We start from the raw sequence: 17,358 nt of genomic DNA on the forward strand, positions 1-17,358 counted from the left end.
CTGGGTCTGGACACGACCATGGACCTGGTGTTACAAGCAACGTGATCCATCCCACTAGGGACACGTTTCAATTTATCCATGGTTCAATCTCGATTATTCCGCACCAACTGCAATCGTAATTGACGATGTCTTAGGTCAACATGGGAGCACGGAGGGGTCGTGTGCTGCAGGGTCCCATGTTTAACAATGTGCACTGAGCTGTGTTCTCCGAAACGCTTGTGCCTACACCGCATCCTACTCTGTCTTCACATCTGTCACAGATCACCGCCTGATTTAAAAAGTGGGCAAGTCTCCGACTTCCACTTCCTGCCATAAGGCGCAAACGTTCAACGACCTTTCGACTACTCGTGGTTTCACCGTTGTTCAATAATTTTCCATGGATGCTCACGACAGCAGTACGGAACAACCGACCAGCCTCGTCTTTCCGAGGTGCTCGTTCCCGGGTGTTCGGTCATAACACTCTGCCTTTGCCAAAATGGCTTATTTCAGTAGAGTTCCCCATTTGCGGCTCGTATGATCGCTAGAATGATTCCCCATTCGTCTCTGCTCCGATTATATTCTTTTCTCGCCGCGTGACGTGTCCGTAACGCAATTACGCGGCATTCAATTTATGGGTGGCAGTGATCATAATATTTTGGCTCATTTGTGTAAATTAAGTGAAGCAGATTCACTAAAATTAAATGAATGAAGCGACGGCGATGAAATCAATGAAGAAGTAAATAATCTTAATCTTCTTTAACTCCAAACTGATTCTTGTTAATAAGACAAAAGTGATGCAACACATTTTTTCTGAAATCAGGTTCGTTTTATTCAGGATTCCAATGCACCATAGTATTGTCCACTCTTTTGGCTACAACACCGTTTTTTCAACATAATCTCTGTTCAATGCGACGGCCTTACGCCTCCTTACAGCAAGAGCCCGTCTGCCTCATGGTACCATTCCACTGGTCGACGTCGGAGCCAACGCCTTCCTGCATCGATAACCTTCCCATCATAAACGTACCGCTTCCCGCAGAGTGCGTCCTTCACTGGGACAAACAGATGGAAGTCGGAAGGTGCGAGACCTGGGCTATAGTGTGGCTGAGGAAAAACGGCCCAGTGAAGTTTTGTCAGCTCCTCTCAGACTTGTGTGAGGCCTTGCGTTGTCATGGAGACGGAGAAGTTTGTTTGCATTTTTGTAACGACTAACACGCTGAAGTTGTTTCATTGTGATCCGTCATGAGAGTGACCGTAAGTTACAACATTACAGTTGTGTGCAGTTGGTCGGCACGCAAGAGATCGGACAGATTTGCACGACTTCGTTGTGATGATCATAGACGCCTCGCCCAACGACTCACCGTGCATTTGTCCGCTGCCAGGTCTCTGTAGACACTCTGTTAGCGCCTATAAATACCTGCGGTGCTCTGGTTTTCGCCAGAAGAAACTCAATGACAGCTCTCTACTTGGAACTCGCATCCGTTACAGTCGCCTTTTTGAAGGCTACGTAGACCGTCGCCGCCTATCGGAACTTCATGAAATTAAAGGGACTGAAGCTAGAATATCCCACGACGTCCCACAAGAAATTCCGCACTTTTTTCAGTCGAAGTTGGTCGAGAAAAAAAGTGTTGCATTACTTATTGAACGCCTGTCGTGCTGATGAAATACCACCACAGCTGTATTCATACACATTTACTATTTCATAACCGGTTTCGTTCAATAGAACATCATCAGGTTATATTGCTAACAGTCTTCGTACCAAATCCCCACAGAGTTGTACCAATGTCACGACTTCAGACATCTAGATATCTTACACAAGGTTAAAGGCTGGAACATGAGAATCATATAAACACTCGATTGCCTGAGAGAAAGACGCTCGCTTACCCAGCGACGATACGTTGCTCTAGAGAACAGCATAATCAGTGAGCACACTGAGAGTGCTGCTGCAGTCACGTAAAATGGAGGTGGCGGATTCGAGTTCCATCTTGCACGTGGGAAAGGTAGTGGTCAGGGATGCGGGATTTAGATATGGCGTTACTCTCTTCACTACTAGCAGGAATACCGGCAGAAATGTTCGTAGGTATACACATGATGCATGAGCGCGTTCTAGCACACCGGAAAAAATTTGTCACCCCCAGAAGAGATCATGCTAATATAATGTAGTACTGTCTCTAGCACTGATAATGGCCTAAGTTCGGTGCCTAAGGTTTCTTCAGGTATGTAATATCCAGCTGAGGCCATTCACTGATGATTACATCCCGTAGAGCTAAGAACCTGCAGGGATGATGATCGCTACGTTTTGCACGCTATTCCAAATAGTGCCAGACATTTTCCATGGGATTAAGATCGGGTGATTCACAGAACCAGTCGAGGTGTAACAAGAGACCTGAATGCTTGTCAAACCAGAAACGTATGCGTTCTGCACTCTCAAAACGGCTGTTGCCATGTTGGAAGACGGCGGCTACAGCATTGCCCTCCTCTGGATGTAGAAGTTGGGGCAACACTTGCTGGCCGAGAGTGTTGAAATTAACATTCTGTTTCATTTTCATGATGAGCTGAATGAGACTGGATCCAAGTCATGATACGAAAAACGCCCACGAAACATCACAAACCATCTGCTGCCTGAAATACAACCTACACTTCAAGTGCCCCCACCCCCACCCCCATCCTCCCTCCCATCCACCCACCCACCCACCCACACCCACACACACACACACACACACACACACACACACACACACACAGCGTGTTAAACGCTTCATTAGGCTGTCGATGCACACGATGCCTTGCACCATTCGGAAAGAGACAAACTTGCGACTCGGGCCACACTACACACCTCCAGTCAGCTACTGTCTAATGTCTCTGTTGTTTGGCCCATTAAAGACGTTGTGAGCAATTGCCTTTTTCCAAGTATCAGATTCCAAACATTTGCTCGGAAACTGCATTCACTGACAGAAGCAATTCCTGTCGAAACTAAAACCGGTTTTCATTGACAAGGCATGACGCTTGTCCCATTCCCAGTAGCTTAGGATCTTTTTACGCCCACTGTTCTTACGCCGTGTTACATGGCGGCGAATGGTACACCATTCCTTGTAGATACATTGAACAGTCCATGTTGACACACCAACATGTCGGGCAACGTTTCACTGTGTGATCGTCGGTACTTCCAAACATGATAGTTCCTTTTCCTATTCTGCATGGGCCCATCTTCCTGTGCTGATTCCATACAACCGCCTGGCACATATACACCACTTCACTGCCATATCTTAGGTCAGAGGTGATGGGCAACATGACCGCTTATCAGTTCTGTATTATCTTTAGCGTCCCAAAGCGAGCAGTGTGCTCTTTTAAGTAAGTCACTAATATTTTGTTCATATATTTGTGACTCCTTCTTTCCTCCATTACTGAAATCCAGTGACCTCAACGATCGGGCCATCATGTTCGATTACTTCTGTGACACGTACACGTGATTCAGGAGCTTGACCCAGTTATTTGCCCGACGAGTTGACCACTGAAAACTTGAGGCCTCTTTGTCTACATCCACATCTATACTCCACACGCTACCTTACGGTATGTGACCGAGGGTACTTCTGGTACCATCATTTCCCCCTTTTCCTGTTCCATTCGCTAATGATGTAAGGGAAGAACGACTATCGGTAAGTCTGAGCGTAAGTTCTAATTTCGCTGATTTTTCTGTCGTGGTCATTTTGCGAGACGTGTGAGGGAGGAAGTAACACGTTTCCCCATCCTCCTTGGAGCATACGCTCTCGGAATTTTAACAACAGACATCTCTATGATGCAGAACTCATCTCTTGTAGCACCTGGCACTGGAGTTCGTAGAACATCTCCGTAAAGCTCTCGTGGTTACAGAACTTCATATGGGTCCCAGATTAACGAACATTACTGAAGAATCACTAGAACGAATATTTTGTAAGCCGTATATTTCGTGGATGAACTGCATTTCTGACGATTTTTGCAACGAATCACAGCCTACCATTTGCATTTACTGCGGTAAGTTTAAGTGGTAATTTCACATTTGAGCGCTCCGAACGGTTGCTTCCGGGCATGTTGAAGTTGGTTTTGTTTCCTGTGTTTATCACCAAGACGGACAATAACAAAAGCAAAGCGAGGGTAATGGAATGTAGTCGAATTGAATCAGGCGATGCTGAGATAATTAGATTAGGAAACGAGACACTAAAAGTAGTAGATAAATTTTGCTATTGGAGTAGCATATAACTGGTTTTGGTGGACGTAAGAAGGATATAACCTTAGGAATGGCAATGGCAAAAAACTGTTTCTGAAAAAGAGAAATTTGTTAATATCGGATATAAACTTGAGTGTTAGGAAGTCTTTTCTGAAGGTATTTGTCTGGAGCACAGCCTTCCATGAAAGTGAAAAGTGGATGATAAACAGTTCAGACAAGAAGAGAATAAAAGATTTTGAAATGTAGTTTACAGAATTATGCTGAAAATTAGATGGATAGGTAATATGATTAATGAAAAGGCACTGAACAGAAAAGGGGAGAAAAGAAATTTGTGACATTCCTCGACTAAAAGAATGGATCGGTTGATAGAACACATTCTGAGACCCTAAGGGATTTCCGTTATAGTGTTGGAGGGAAGTGTGTGTGGGGGTGGGGGGGAGGGGGAGGGGTAAAAATTGCAGAGGCAGACAAAGAGATGAATACAGTAAGCAGGTTCAAAAGGTGTAGGTTGCAGTAATTATTCGGAGATATTGTGTTCGAACATTATGAATTACCTTGAAGAGAATGGTCTATTGACACACTGTCAACATGGATTTATAAAACATCATTCTTGTAAAACACAACTAGCTCTTTACACGCACGAAGTGATGAGTGCTATTGACAATGGATTTCAAATGTATTCCGTATTTCTAGATTTTCGAAAGACTTTTGACATTGTACCACACAAGCGGTTTGTAACCAAATTGCGTGCTTATGGAATATCATCTCAGTCATGTTACTGGATTCGTGATTTCCTATCAGAAAGGTCACAGTTCGTAGTGACTGACCGAAAGACAGAAGGGATTTCTGGCGTTCCCCAAGGTAGCGTTATAGGCCCTCTTCTGTTCCTTATCTACCTATATAAACGATTCAGGGGACAATCTGAGCGGCTTTCTCAGGTTGTTTGCAGATGATGCTCTGTTTATCGTCTAGTAAACTCGTCAGAGGATCAAAACAAATTGCAAAAAGATTTAGAAAAGATATCTGAGTGGTGCGTAAACTGGAAATTGACCCTAAATAATGAGAAGTGCTCGGTCTTCCAATTGAGTGCTAAAAGGAATCAATTAAATTTCGGTAACACAATAAATCAGTCAAATCTAAAGGTCGTAAATTCAACTAAATACCTACGAATTACAATTACGAACAACTTAAATTGGAAAGAACACATAGAAAATGTTGCGGGGAAGGCAAACCAAAGGCTGCATTTTATTGGCAGAACACTTAGAAAATGTAACAGATCTATTGAAAGAGACTGCTTACACTACGCTTGACCGTCCTCTTTTGGGGTACTGTTGCGCGGTCTGGGATCCCTACCAGATAGGATTAATGGAGTACATCGAAAAAGGTAAGAAGAAGAGCAGCACTTTTTGTATTATCTCGAAATAGGGAAAAGAGTGTCACGGACATCATACAGGTTTTGGGGTGGACGACATTAAAACAAAGACTTTTTCGATGCAGCAGAATCTTCTCACGAAATTTCAATCACCAACTTTCCGAATGGGAAAATATTTTGTTGACGCCGACCTACATACGTATAAACGATCATCATAATAAACTAAGGGAAATCAGAGGTCGCGCGGAAAGATATAGGTGTTCGTTTCTTCCGCGCGCTGTTCGACTTCGGAATAATAGAGAATTATTGTGAAGGTGGTTCGATGAATCCTCTGTCAGGCACTTACATGTGATTTGCGGAGTATTCCTGTAGATGTAGGTGAAGAGGCTTGCATAGAATAAAGTTGCGTGGAGAGCAGCATCAAACTAGTCTTCGGACTGAAAGTCACAACAGCAATAAAACAGCGACATCAGCAATAGTGTAATCGAATCCTAATCGACCTCTTCGCCTGTTTATGCACAATATGTTACTTTTATTTACGCTCTGGAACACTGCTACTCCTTGCTCCAATTGTCAGTGTGACAATGGGAAATGTTACACGATGGACACCTTGACTGGACGTTACGAAACTTACACTCCGTTATTTCCATGCCTGTGGGATATGTTGATTATAATTTCGTTCTTATTTTCTATATTTTCGCTAGAGAAAAAAGCCGATGCTACGGATGAAGAGTGGTGAGAATACATTATGGCTCTTTGGTGTGTCTAACGTCACTGGAACTTTTCGAGCGGGTGTCACGCCACAGAGGACGTGCATGTGCAACGTATGAACACTGCAGTTCATACCAAAACTGCCTTGAGGACTGTACTGATCCTTGATTGGCCTATCTTGCCCCATATTTGTCTCCCATAAAGCATGTCTGGTATATGTTGTGTTGGCAGAAGAGCCAACACCGTGTTACTAGAGGAGGCCGAAATTCACGCGTTTTAGCTCACGCAGGCTGGCGTGAGGAGGGAAGGACTATATTGACGTGTGGTCTGGAACATGAAAAGGAATTAGAATTCAGAAAGCGGACGTAATTAGTTTGATACTTAACTTTAATCCATTAATGATGAACGTCGCTTTTGACGGTACGTGATTCACAATATTATCAGTTCAGAATACATTCTTGAAGAACATGGCGCCTTGCTAGGTCGTAGCAAATGACGCAGCTGAAGGCTATGCTAAACTGTCGTCTCTGCAATTGAGAGCGTATGTAGTCAGTGAACCATCGCTAGCAAAGTAGGCTGTACAACTGGGGGCGAGTGCTAGGGAGTCTCTCTAGAGTTGCCGTGTGGCGGCGCTCGGACTGCAATCACTGATAGTGGCGACACGTGGGTCCGACGTATACTAACGGACCGCGGCCGATTTAAAGGCTACCACCTAGCAATTGTGGTGTCTGGCGGTGACACCACAGTATATGATGTGAAGACGTATACTTTTATTCTAGTCTCCAGCCAGCAATCTTCATGAACTGACTGACACAGCACGAGTTCCAGGAATGGCAATAAACTGCTCAAGGTGACATTCGGAGGCTGTTTGCTTCCATGTTGTAAAGAATACAAGAGTGTATTCATGCCTGTGGTTCTCACACCTCATACTGATGTCGATGACTGACATCAGTTCCACATGGAATGAGAGGTTTTCTACGATGAGTCAACTTTTCGGGTATCCTGCAAACTGAACCATCATAACGTTCGTATATGGGGGTTAAAGAGTTCTCATATTACACGCGAAATGGAAACAGACAGTGCCAAAGTCTATGTGTGGTACGGACTTACATACAATTGCATTATTCGTCCATCCTTTTTCAGCGAGTCTAGCGTCAACAGCGGTGTCTGCCTGGACATGTTACAATCGTTTGCTATTGCACAGCTGGAACACCCACTACCTGACGCCATATTATATGTAGCAGGACACAGCACCACCTCACGGATCCCTGAAGGTCCTTCAATTTCTGGGTCAAACGTTTCCGGATAGATAAACTTCACGAAATGGTCTAATTCAAAGGCCGCTGCGATCACTTGACCTCACACCACTGTACCTGGTGCTGTCCATGCGAAACAGGGGGGGGGGGGGGGGGGGTTACTAGTTACCTTACAACTATTTCATGGAACTGTTTCGTCTAAACGAAGCAAATTGGTCACAAAATGTACGCAAAGTTTCAGTAGCAAACGGTCTGAAGGAGAGTCGTAGCTTATGAAACAATTTACTACTTCGGGTTTGGTTGGCAGAGCTGCATGGTGGCTGCCGCTGAACGAATGTGGCACACTTTTCCTTGTATGTATTCGCCACGTATTGTCTACACAACTCAGGAAGTCTCCAAAGCAGTTACTTGTTATGACATTCGAACGGTTGCCTGTTCCAGCTAAAGGCCATTTTCCGAAGGACATTCCCATAAAAAAAAGAACTTTGAAATCTATTATCGACTAAATCGTTGGCCAGACAAGAAATTTTTGTCTGCAAGTTAATGGTACTGTCTGCAGACAACGTTTAATATATGTCTGATGGTCACACTCGTCTGATTTCACACGCAAACCTCCACAAACAACCAAGAAATATATGATGAACAAGCGTTTCGCTTTTCTATACACTGTAATTGCCTCGTATTCCAAAGCATAAGTTTGAAATTTGGCTCAAAGGTGCCCCTATAACCTTCATTTGTAATCGTGCAAGGGCGTGGCGCCCTCCGACATCACCCTTGGGCTCGGCGATGCTTCAGACAGTAAGGTACCGATACCCCAATATTCAAGAAAGGTAGTAGGAATAAACCACTAAATTACAGGCCCATATCGTTAACGTCGATATGCAGCAGGATTTTAGAACATATAATGTGTTCGAACATTATGAATTACCTCGAAGAAAACAGTCTATTGACACACAGTCAACATGGGTTTAGAAAAACATCGTTCCTGTGAAACACAATTAGCTCTTCATTCACATGAAGTGCTGAGTGCTATTGACAAGGGATTTCAGATCGATTCCGTATTTCCGGATTTCCGGAAGGCTTTTGACACTGTGCCACACAAACGGCTCGTAGTGAAATTGCGTGCTTATGGAATATCGTCTCAGTTATGTGACTGGATTTGTGATTTCCTGTCAGAGAAGTCACAGTTCGAAGCAATTGACGGAAAGTCATTGAGTAAAACAGAAGTGATTTCTGGCGTTCCCCAAGGTAGTGTTAGAGACCCTTTGCTGTTCCTTATCTATATAAACGATTTGGGAGACAATCTGAGCAGCCGTCTTAGGCTGTCTGCAGATGACGCTGTCGTTTATCGACTAATAAAGTCATCAAATGATCAAAACAAACTGCAAAACAATTTAGAAAAAATATCTGAGTGGTAAGAAAAGTGGCAGTTGGACCTAAATAACGAAAAGTGTGAGGTCATCCACATGACTGCTAAAAGGAACACGATAAATCAGTCTCATCTAAAAGCCGTAAATTCAACTAAATACCTAGGTATTACAATTACGAACAACTTAAATTGGAAGGAACACATAGAAAATGTGGGGAAGGCTAACCAAAGACTGCGTTTTATTGGCAGGACACTTAGAAAATGTAACAGACCTACTAAGGAGACTCCCTACACTACGCTTGTCCGCCCTCTTTTAGAATACTGCTGCGCGGTGTGGGATCCTTGCCAGATAGTACTGACGGAGTACATCGAAAAAGCTCAAAGAAAGGCAGCACGTTTTGTATTATCGCGAAATATGGGAGAGAGTGTCACAGAAATGATACAGGATTTGGACTGGAAATCATTAAAAGAAAGGCGTTTTTCGTTGCGACGGAATCTGCTCACTAAATTCCAGTCACCAACTTTCTCCTCCGAATGCAAAAATATTTTGTTGACACCGACCTACATAGGGAGGAACGATCACCACGATAAAATAAGGGAAATCAGAGCTCGTACGAAAAGATATAGGTGTTCATTCTTTCCGCGCGCTACACGAGATTGGAATAATAGAGAATTGTGAAGATGGTTCGATGAACCCTCTGCCAGGCACTTAAATGTGATTTGCAGAGTATCCATGTAGATGTAGATGTAGATGTAGATGCGAAAACAAGCCCGCACCTCAGAAGTTCATGTGGATTGTAACGTGGGTTAACGATCTTACATTGGCACCAGATTTCAACACAACTCTGCCCAACGCCACCGTGGACGTGTCACACGATGAGGATGTCATCACATCCTTTCTTACCTTTGTATCACCGATTCGTTTGACGTCTCTGCGATGGAGGCCAGAACCACGGCGTCCAGCATTGAAATCACGCGGTTTTCCCATGGGTGAGCAAGGAAAACATTTCAGACACTCCGCCGCTCAGAATCGACACGAAAAGGCCTCAGGGGATAGCATAAAGAGCGTCAATGAAATCAACCCTTTCCCTGGGGCGTTGAATCCCACACATTTCGCGGTTAAAAACGACAGTTCGCAGTGCGAAGATCAACAGGAAGATGTTCTTGACGACCTTTGAAACGGCTGACACCCTCGGACGTTTCATTTACATCTACATCTACATACATACTCCGCAATCCACCATACGGTGCGTGGCGGAGGGTACGTCGTATCACAACTAGCATCTTCTCTCCCTGTTCCACTCCCAAACAGAACGAGGGAAAAATGACTGCCTATATGCCTCTGTACGAGCCCTAATCTCTCTTATCTTTGTGGTCTTTCCGCGAAATGTATGTTGGCGGCAGTAAAATTGTACTGCAGTCAGCCTCAAATGCTGGTTCTCTAAATATCCTCAGTAGCGATTCACGAAAAGAACGCCTCCTTTCCTCTAGAGACCCCCACCCGAGTTCCTGAAGCATTTCCGTAACACTTGCGTGATGATCAAACCTACCAGTAACAAATCTAGCAGCCCGCCTCTGAATTGCTTCTATATCCTCCCTCAATCCGACCTGATAGGGATCCCAAACGCTCGAGCAGTACTCAAGAATAGGTCGTATTAGTGTTTTATAAGCGATCTCCTTCACAGATGAACCACATCTTCCCAAAATTCTACCAATGAACCGAAGACGACTATCCGCCTTCGCCACAACTGCCATTACATGCTTGTCCCACTTCATATCGCTCTGCAATGTTACGCTCAAATATTTAATCGACGTGACTGTGTCGCTACACTACTAATGGAGTATTCAAACATTACAGGATTCTTTTTCCTATTCGTCTACATTAATTTACATTCATCTATATTTAGAGTTAGCTGCCATTCTTTACACCAATCACAAATCTTGTCCAAGTCATCTTGTATCCTCCTACAGTCACTCAACGACGACACCTTCCCGTACACCACAGCATCATCAGCAAACAGCCGCACATTGCTATCCACCCTATCCAAAAGTTCATTTATGTAGATAGAAAACAACAGCGGACCTACCACACTTCCCTGGGGCACTCCAAATGATACCCTCACCTCCGATGAACACTCACCATCGAGGACAACGTACTGGGTTCTATTACTTAAGAAGTCTTCGAGCCACTCACATACTTGGGAACCAATCCTATATGTTCGTACCTTAGTTAGGAGTCTGCAGTGGGGCACCGAGTCAAACGCTTTCCGGAAGTCAAGGAATATAGCATCCGTCTGATACCCTTCATCCATGGTTCGCAAGATATCATGTGAAAAAAGAGCGAGTTGCGTTTCTCAGGAGCGATGCTTTCTAAAGCCGTGCTGATGCATGGACAGCAACTTCTCTGTCTCAAGGAAATTCATTATATTCGAACTGAGAATATGTTCGAGAATCCTGCAACAAACCGATGTTAAGGATATTGGTCTGTAATTTTGAGGATCTGTCCTTCTACCCTTCTTATACACAGGCGTCACCTGCGCTTTTTCCAGTCGCTCGGGACTTTACGTTGGCCAAGAGATTCGCGATAAATGCAAGCTAAGTAAGGAGCCAATGCAGTAGAGTACTCTCTGTAAAACCGAATTGGAATCCCATCAGGACCTGGCGATTTACTTATTTTCAACCCATTCAGATGCTTCACAACCCCAGGGATGCATATCATTATGTACTCCATACGGGAATCTGTGCGAGACTCAGACGGCGGTATGTTTGTACGATCCTCCTGCTTGACAGATTTCTCAAATGCTAAATTTAAAATTTCAGCTTTCGTTTTGCTGTCTTCCGTTGCCAGGCCAGACTGATCAGTGAGTGACTGGATGGAAGCCTTCGACCCGCTTACCGATTTTACGTAAGACCAGAATTTCTTTTGGTTTTCAAATGGCTCTGAGCACTATGGGACTCAACTGCTGTGGTCATAAGTCCCCTAGAACTTAGAACCACTTAAACCTAACTAACCTAAGGACAGCACACAACACCCAGCCATCACGAGGCAGAGAAAATCCCTGACCCCGCCGGGAATCGAACCCGGGAACCCGGGCGTGGGAAGCTTTTGGTTTTCAGTAAGATCTTTTGCTAAGGTATGACGGTGGTAGTGGTCTCTAAGGACATTGTGGGGCTATATCCCACTGAACGTGATCGTACCACTATGGAGTGCGGCGCGACCGCAATTTTTGCTCTCGTGTACAAGTTGGAATCACTAGGAATCGCTCAAAACTATTCGACGAAATTTGATCAAGATCCGAAGCAGCAATGGGTACTAATGCTTCTTCAGCCATCCTATTTTCCTCCCTCCTATGGCGTGATCACGTAGGAGTGCAAGATTAACGTGAATAAAACAGCAAAGGGTCCCTCCTTGTCGATGCCCCGCCCCCCCCCCCCCTTCCACCCTCTCCCAGTTCGGCAACAGGCACGGTGCCACCCATGCAGCTTTGCTGAGCACAGCACGAATGTTCTTATCAGAAACTCGAACATCAGTTCAGCCTGGCAGCTGCTGTAGCACCTGAAGGTAGAAAACTCCATCTGAATGCTGTCGAAGGTGTTGCTTAACCCTCATACTATAGCAGTCGCAAGGCTGATTTGGTGTTGAAATTTCTGAAGGTACACTTCTAACGTGCTCAGCAAAGGTGTCTAAGTGTCACCGAGGGTGTTCCAGAACTGTGGATCTTAGAGGGAACCTTTGCCATTTTCTTCACGCACATGGGACTGTGACGACCATCTCATCGTGTGACATGTCCACGGTGCCGTTGGGCAGAATTTTGCTGAAATCTGGTGCCATGTAAGATCATTAACCCACCTTACAGTTCACATGAACTGCGTAGCTCTGGGCATTTTTCGCATATGTCGACACCTTAAGGCGGGTCCACAATGAGCGCGCCGCTCCGCGCCGTGCTGCGCCGCGCTGCTGCACCCCGCGCACAGCTGCAACAGAGAGGAGTGCGCCGTCCGCGCCCCGCCGCGCCGCTCCGAGGCGCGCACTGTGTTCCAGTTGGAGCGCGCGCGTGGTCTGAAGATGGAGCGAGCCGAAGCGCCGTGTAAACTGAGCGCCACTTCCTTTGATGTACTGACAACAGCCGGAAAACGGCGCGGCACGACGCGGCGCAGCGCGGTTCGCCGTCCACACTGAGCGCGCAGAGCCGCGCACAGCCGTTTTGCGCAACACGGCGCGGCACGGCGCGCTCAATGTGGACCCGCCTTTGCGGTTTAAAGCATCGCCGCGAGGGATTAGCCGAGCGGTCTAGGGATAGCCGGCATGGTAACTAAGCGTGTTCGGTCAGAGAGCCGGTTGACCTCTGTAATAAAAAAATGAGTGGAAGGATCAACCATCGAACTTGAACAGGATGTTTGCGACGTCCGCAACGACCAAACACAACGATCAATAACGAACAAAATGAAAAAAAAAATAGGGGGCTGCAGTCATAGACTGTACGGCTGGTCCCGGCGGAGGTTCGAGTCCTCCCTCTGGCATGCGTGTGTGTGTTTGTCCTTAGGGTAATTTAGGTTAAGTAGTGTGAAAGCTTAGAGATTGATGACCTCAGCAGTTAAATCTCATAAGATTTCACACACATTTGAACTTTTTTTTTTTAAGCATCGCCGAGCCCAAGGCTGACATCGGAGGACGCCACGCTCTAGCACCTTTACAGAGGAAGGTTGTAGGCACCGTTGAGCCAAATTTTAATGGGAGATAATTAAGGAGTTTCGAAAAAGTGATCGTTTAATTTTGTTGCGCAGTTGCGCAGGATGACCAGATGGGGATTTGAACCACTGCCCTCCCAAATGCGAGGTCAGCATCTTAACATTGTCCCAACTTGCTAGGTGTTACCAAAAGAACCATTCCCAACCATGTGGAAGTGATTTTCCGGTTATATCATTAAATATGTGCATCTTCGGCATCAGGACGCACCGAATTGCTTATTTGGACACTGTTGTACACCAAATGGTTTTTTTTTTTCAAGCTTTACACTATTCTGCAATCCTTCACATAGCCTGATCAGGCAACATACTCTTATTTGTTACTAGATAACTGCGTAGCTGAAACTCGACTGCGTATCCAAATCTAAGCTATTGGTGATGTCCGTGATGGGGCCCACAATGATTGTTCACTAATTTTCGCAATTTCGCCTGAAATGCCCCAAATACAACACAATATATAGAAGGCAATTTCAAAAATATCGCAATGGTTACTATCGCCCTACATTGTTGATCGCGGTGGCAGCTAAACACCCTGTTTGATTTCAGATTTCTTCTGATCTAGAGCTAGAGAGCTATGAGGTAAAGAAAAATTGTGCGAGAAGCGTTTTCATAAACTCACGTAGTACAGCTGAAAGCTCAATGGTAACAGACTAGCTGCTAGTCCTGGACGGAGTTTTATCTGCTTCAGTGCTCCACTTCAGTGCGCACCTCTATGCCGAGGTATTAATGTGAATAAAGAAGGCACTTTACGAAAAATAAATACAGGAAAATGTCAGACGCAAAAGTCAAGAGATATCGGAGTCTACATGGACGCGAATCTGAGATTATCAGACACAGAGGGAAAGGATGTGTAGTAAACCCAGTAAAGACTTAAGGAAGAGACCGATCTTTGTCTTTTGGGACCTAACAGATTTGATAGTACCCTCGCTGCCTCTTCCCCTGTGACATACATCTCGTGTTAACTATGAGCTGAAATGACCTTAATTAATCACGAAGCCGGCCGTTGTGGCCGAGCGGTTCTAGGCGCTTCAGCCTGGAACCGCGTGACCGCTACGGTCGCAGGTTCGAATCCTGCCTCGGACATGGATGTCTGTGATGTCCTTAGGTTAGTTAGGTTTAAGTAGTTCTAAGTTCTAGGGGACTGATGACCTTGGATGTTAAGTCCCATAGTGCTCAGAGCCAATTAATCACGAATCGAACACTTTCACCGAAATGCAGCTATGACGACGAAATAATTTATAGCGTTCTGGTGGTTCTACAGCCATACACGAGAAAAACATGCGAGGCTGCAAGGGACAGGCGATAAAAGTGGAAAGTATTTCCTCGGTGATCAAATTAAATACAAGGTCATCCGAGACTCAGCTTTTCGTATTACGAGGCGAAATCACTGGAACTTTTTCACGCATGACGCTGCTCGACACATCTCGTAACTTTCTTTATTCCGTCAACTTATTTTTATATTGGTTTCGCAGTAACTTTCCCCCTTTTAGGAGCGAATAAATGTCACGGCAACCGGAATGTGGCAGTTGCCCCACTCCGCTAATTCGTTGTTACGTTTATTGGGGTAATATTTAGTCCTCTGAAGTAATTTTGAGATCCTGATTTGCAAATGTCCTCTTATTCGAATGCTGGGGAACGTCAATTTGCCAACGAGACAAAAATATTTTACGATTTACAAAACATCACACGACAGCTTTCTTATTGTCATACAAACGCCTATATTATTTGCCTCCGAGTAAAGAATTGTTTATCTAAAAAACTTACACAAAGATATGAAATTAAATTATATTTCACTGGTGATCCTGAAAAGTGAAGATTTACACTTCAAATTTTGAAACTACAAAATACTTAATTATGCACGAATGATCATATAAAATATTCTTCTTCTTCTTCTTAGCGATTATCCCAGAGACATGGAGTTCAGTTGTAATGGAGTCCGTTATTTCATGATTTGTCAACTTATTTGGTTTGAACTTTGTGGCCGTATGCTCTTCAGCGATTTTAGCTATTTGTGCATTGCATTTTCTGATGCGGAATTTTGAGTATAGTCAGGTATTTACCTAAATGGGCGTGCGTAGCAACCTAAAACCACTCTGGAGCTGACCTGATCACCAAACCGGCCGTTAATATGCCGGATTCGATCCAGGTGTGCTTCACTTTATCGCTGCGCGTTGAGCAATATCTACATCTACATCTATACTCCGCGAGCCACCTTACGGTGTGTGGCGGAGGGTACTTATTGTACCACTATCTGATCCCCCCTTCCCTGTTCCATTCACGAATTGTGCGTGGGAAGAACGACTGCTTGTAAGTCTCCGTATTTGCTCTAATTTCTCGGATCTTTTCGTTGTGATCATTACGCGAGATATATGTGGGCGGTAGTAATATGTTGCCCATCTCTTCCCGGAATGTGCTCTCTCGTAATTTCGATAATAAACCTCTCCGTATTGCGTAACGCCTTTCTTGAAGTGTCCGCCACTGGAGCTTGTTCAGCATCTCCGTAACGCTCTCGCGCTGACTAAGTGTCCCCATGACGAATCGCGCTGCTTTTCGTTGGATCATGTCTATCTCTTCTATTAATCCAACCTGGTAAGGGTCCCATACTGATGAGCAATACTCAAGAATCGGACGAACAAGCGTTTTGTAAGCTACTTCTTTCGTCGATGAGTCACATTTTCTTAGAATTCTTCCTATGAATCTCAACCTGGCGCCTGCTTTTCCCACTATTTGTTTTATGTGATCATTCCACTTCAGATCGCTCCGGATAGTAACTCCTAAGTATTTTACGGTTGTTACCGCTTCCAATGATTTACCACCTATGGCATAATCGTACTGGAATGGATTTCTGCCCCTATGTATGCGCATTATATTACATTTATCTACGTTTAGGGAAAGCTGCCAGCTGTCGCACCATGCATTAATCCTCTGCAGGTCTTCCTGGAGTACGTACGAGTCTTCTGATGTTGCTACTTTCTTGTAGACAACCGTGTCATCTGCAAATAGCCTCACGGAGCTACCGATGTTGTCAACTAAGTCATTTATGTATATTGTAAACAATAAAGGTCCTATCACGCTTCCTTGCGGTACTCCCGAAATTACCTCTACATCTGCAGATTTTGAACCGTTAAGAATGACATGTTGTGTTCTTTCTTCTAGGAAATCCTGAATCCAATCACAAATCTGGTCCGATATTCCGTAAGCTCGTATTTTTTTCACTAAACGTAAGTGCGGAACCGTATCAAATGCCTTCCTGAAGTCCAGGAATACGGCATCAATCTGCTCGCCAGTGTCTACGGCACTGTGAATTTCTTGGGCAAATAGGGCGAGCTGAGTTTCACATGATCTCTGTTTGCGGAATCCATGTTGGTTATGATGAAGGAGATTTGTATTATCTAAGAACGTCATAATACGAGAACACAAAACATGTTCCATTATTCTACAACAGATTGACGTAAGCGAAATAGGCCTATAATTATTCGCATCTGATTTATGACCCTTCTTGAAAATGGGAACGACCTGCGCTTTCTTCCAGTCGCTAGGTACTTTACGTTCTTCCAGCGATCTACGATAAATTGCTGATAGAAAGGGGGCAAGTTCTTTAGCATAATCACTGTAGAATCTTAAGGGTATCTCGTCTGGTCCGGATGCTTTTCCGCTACTAAGTGATAGCAGTTGTTTTTCAATTCCGATATCGTTTATTTCAATATTTTCCATTTTGGCGTCC

This window comes from Schistocerca cancellata, chromosome 4, assembly GCF_023864275.1.
Source record: "Schistocerca cancellata isolate TAMUIC-IGC-003103 chromosome 4, iqSchCanc2.1, whole genome shotgun sequence".
NCBI classification, from domain to species: Eukaryota; Metazoa; Arthropoda; class Insecta; order Orthoptera; family Acrididae; genus Schistocerca; species Schistocerca cancellata.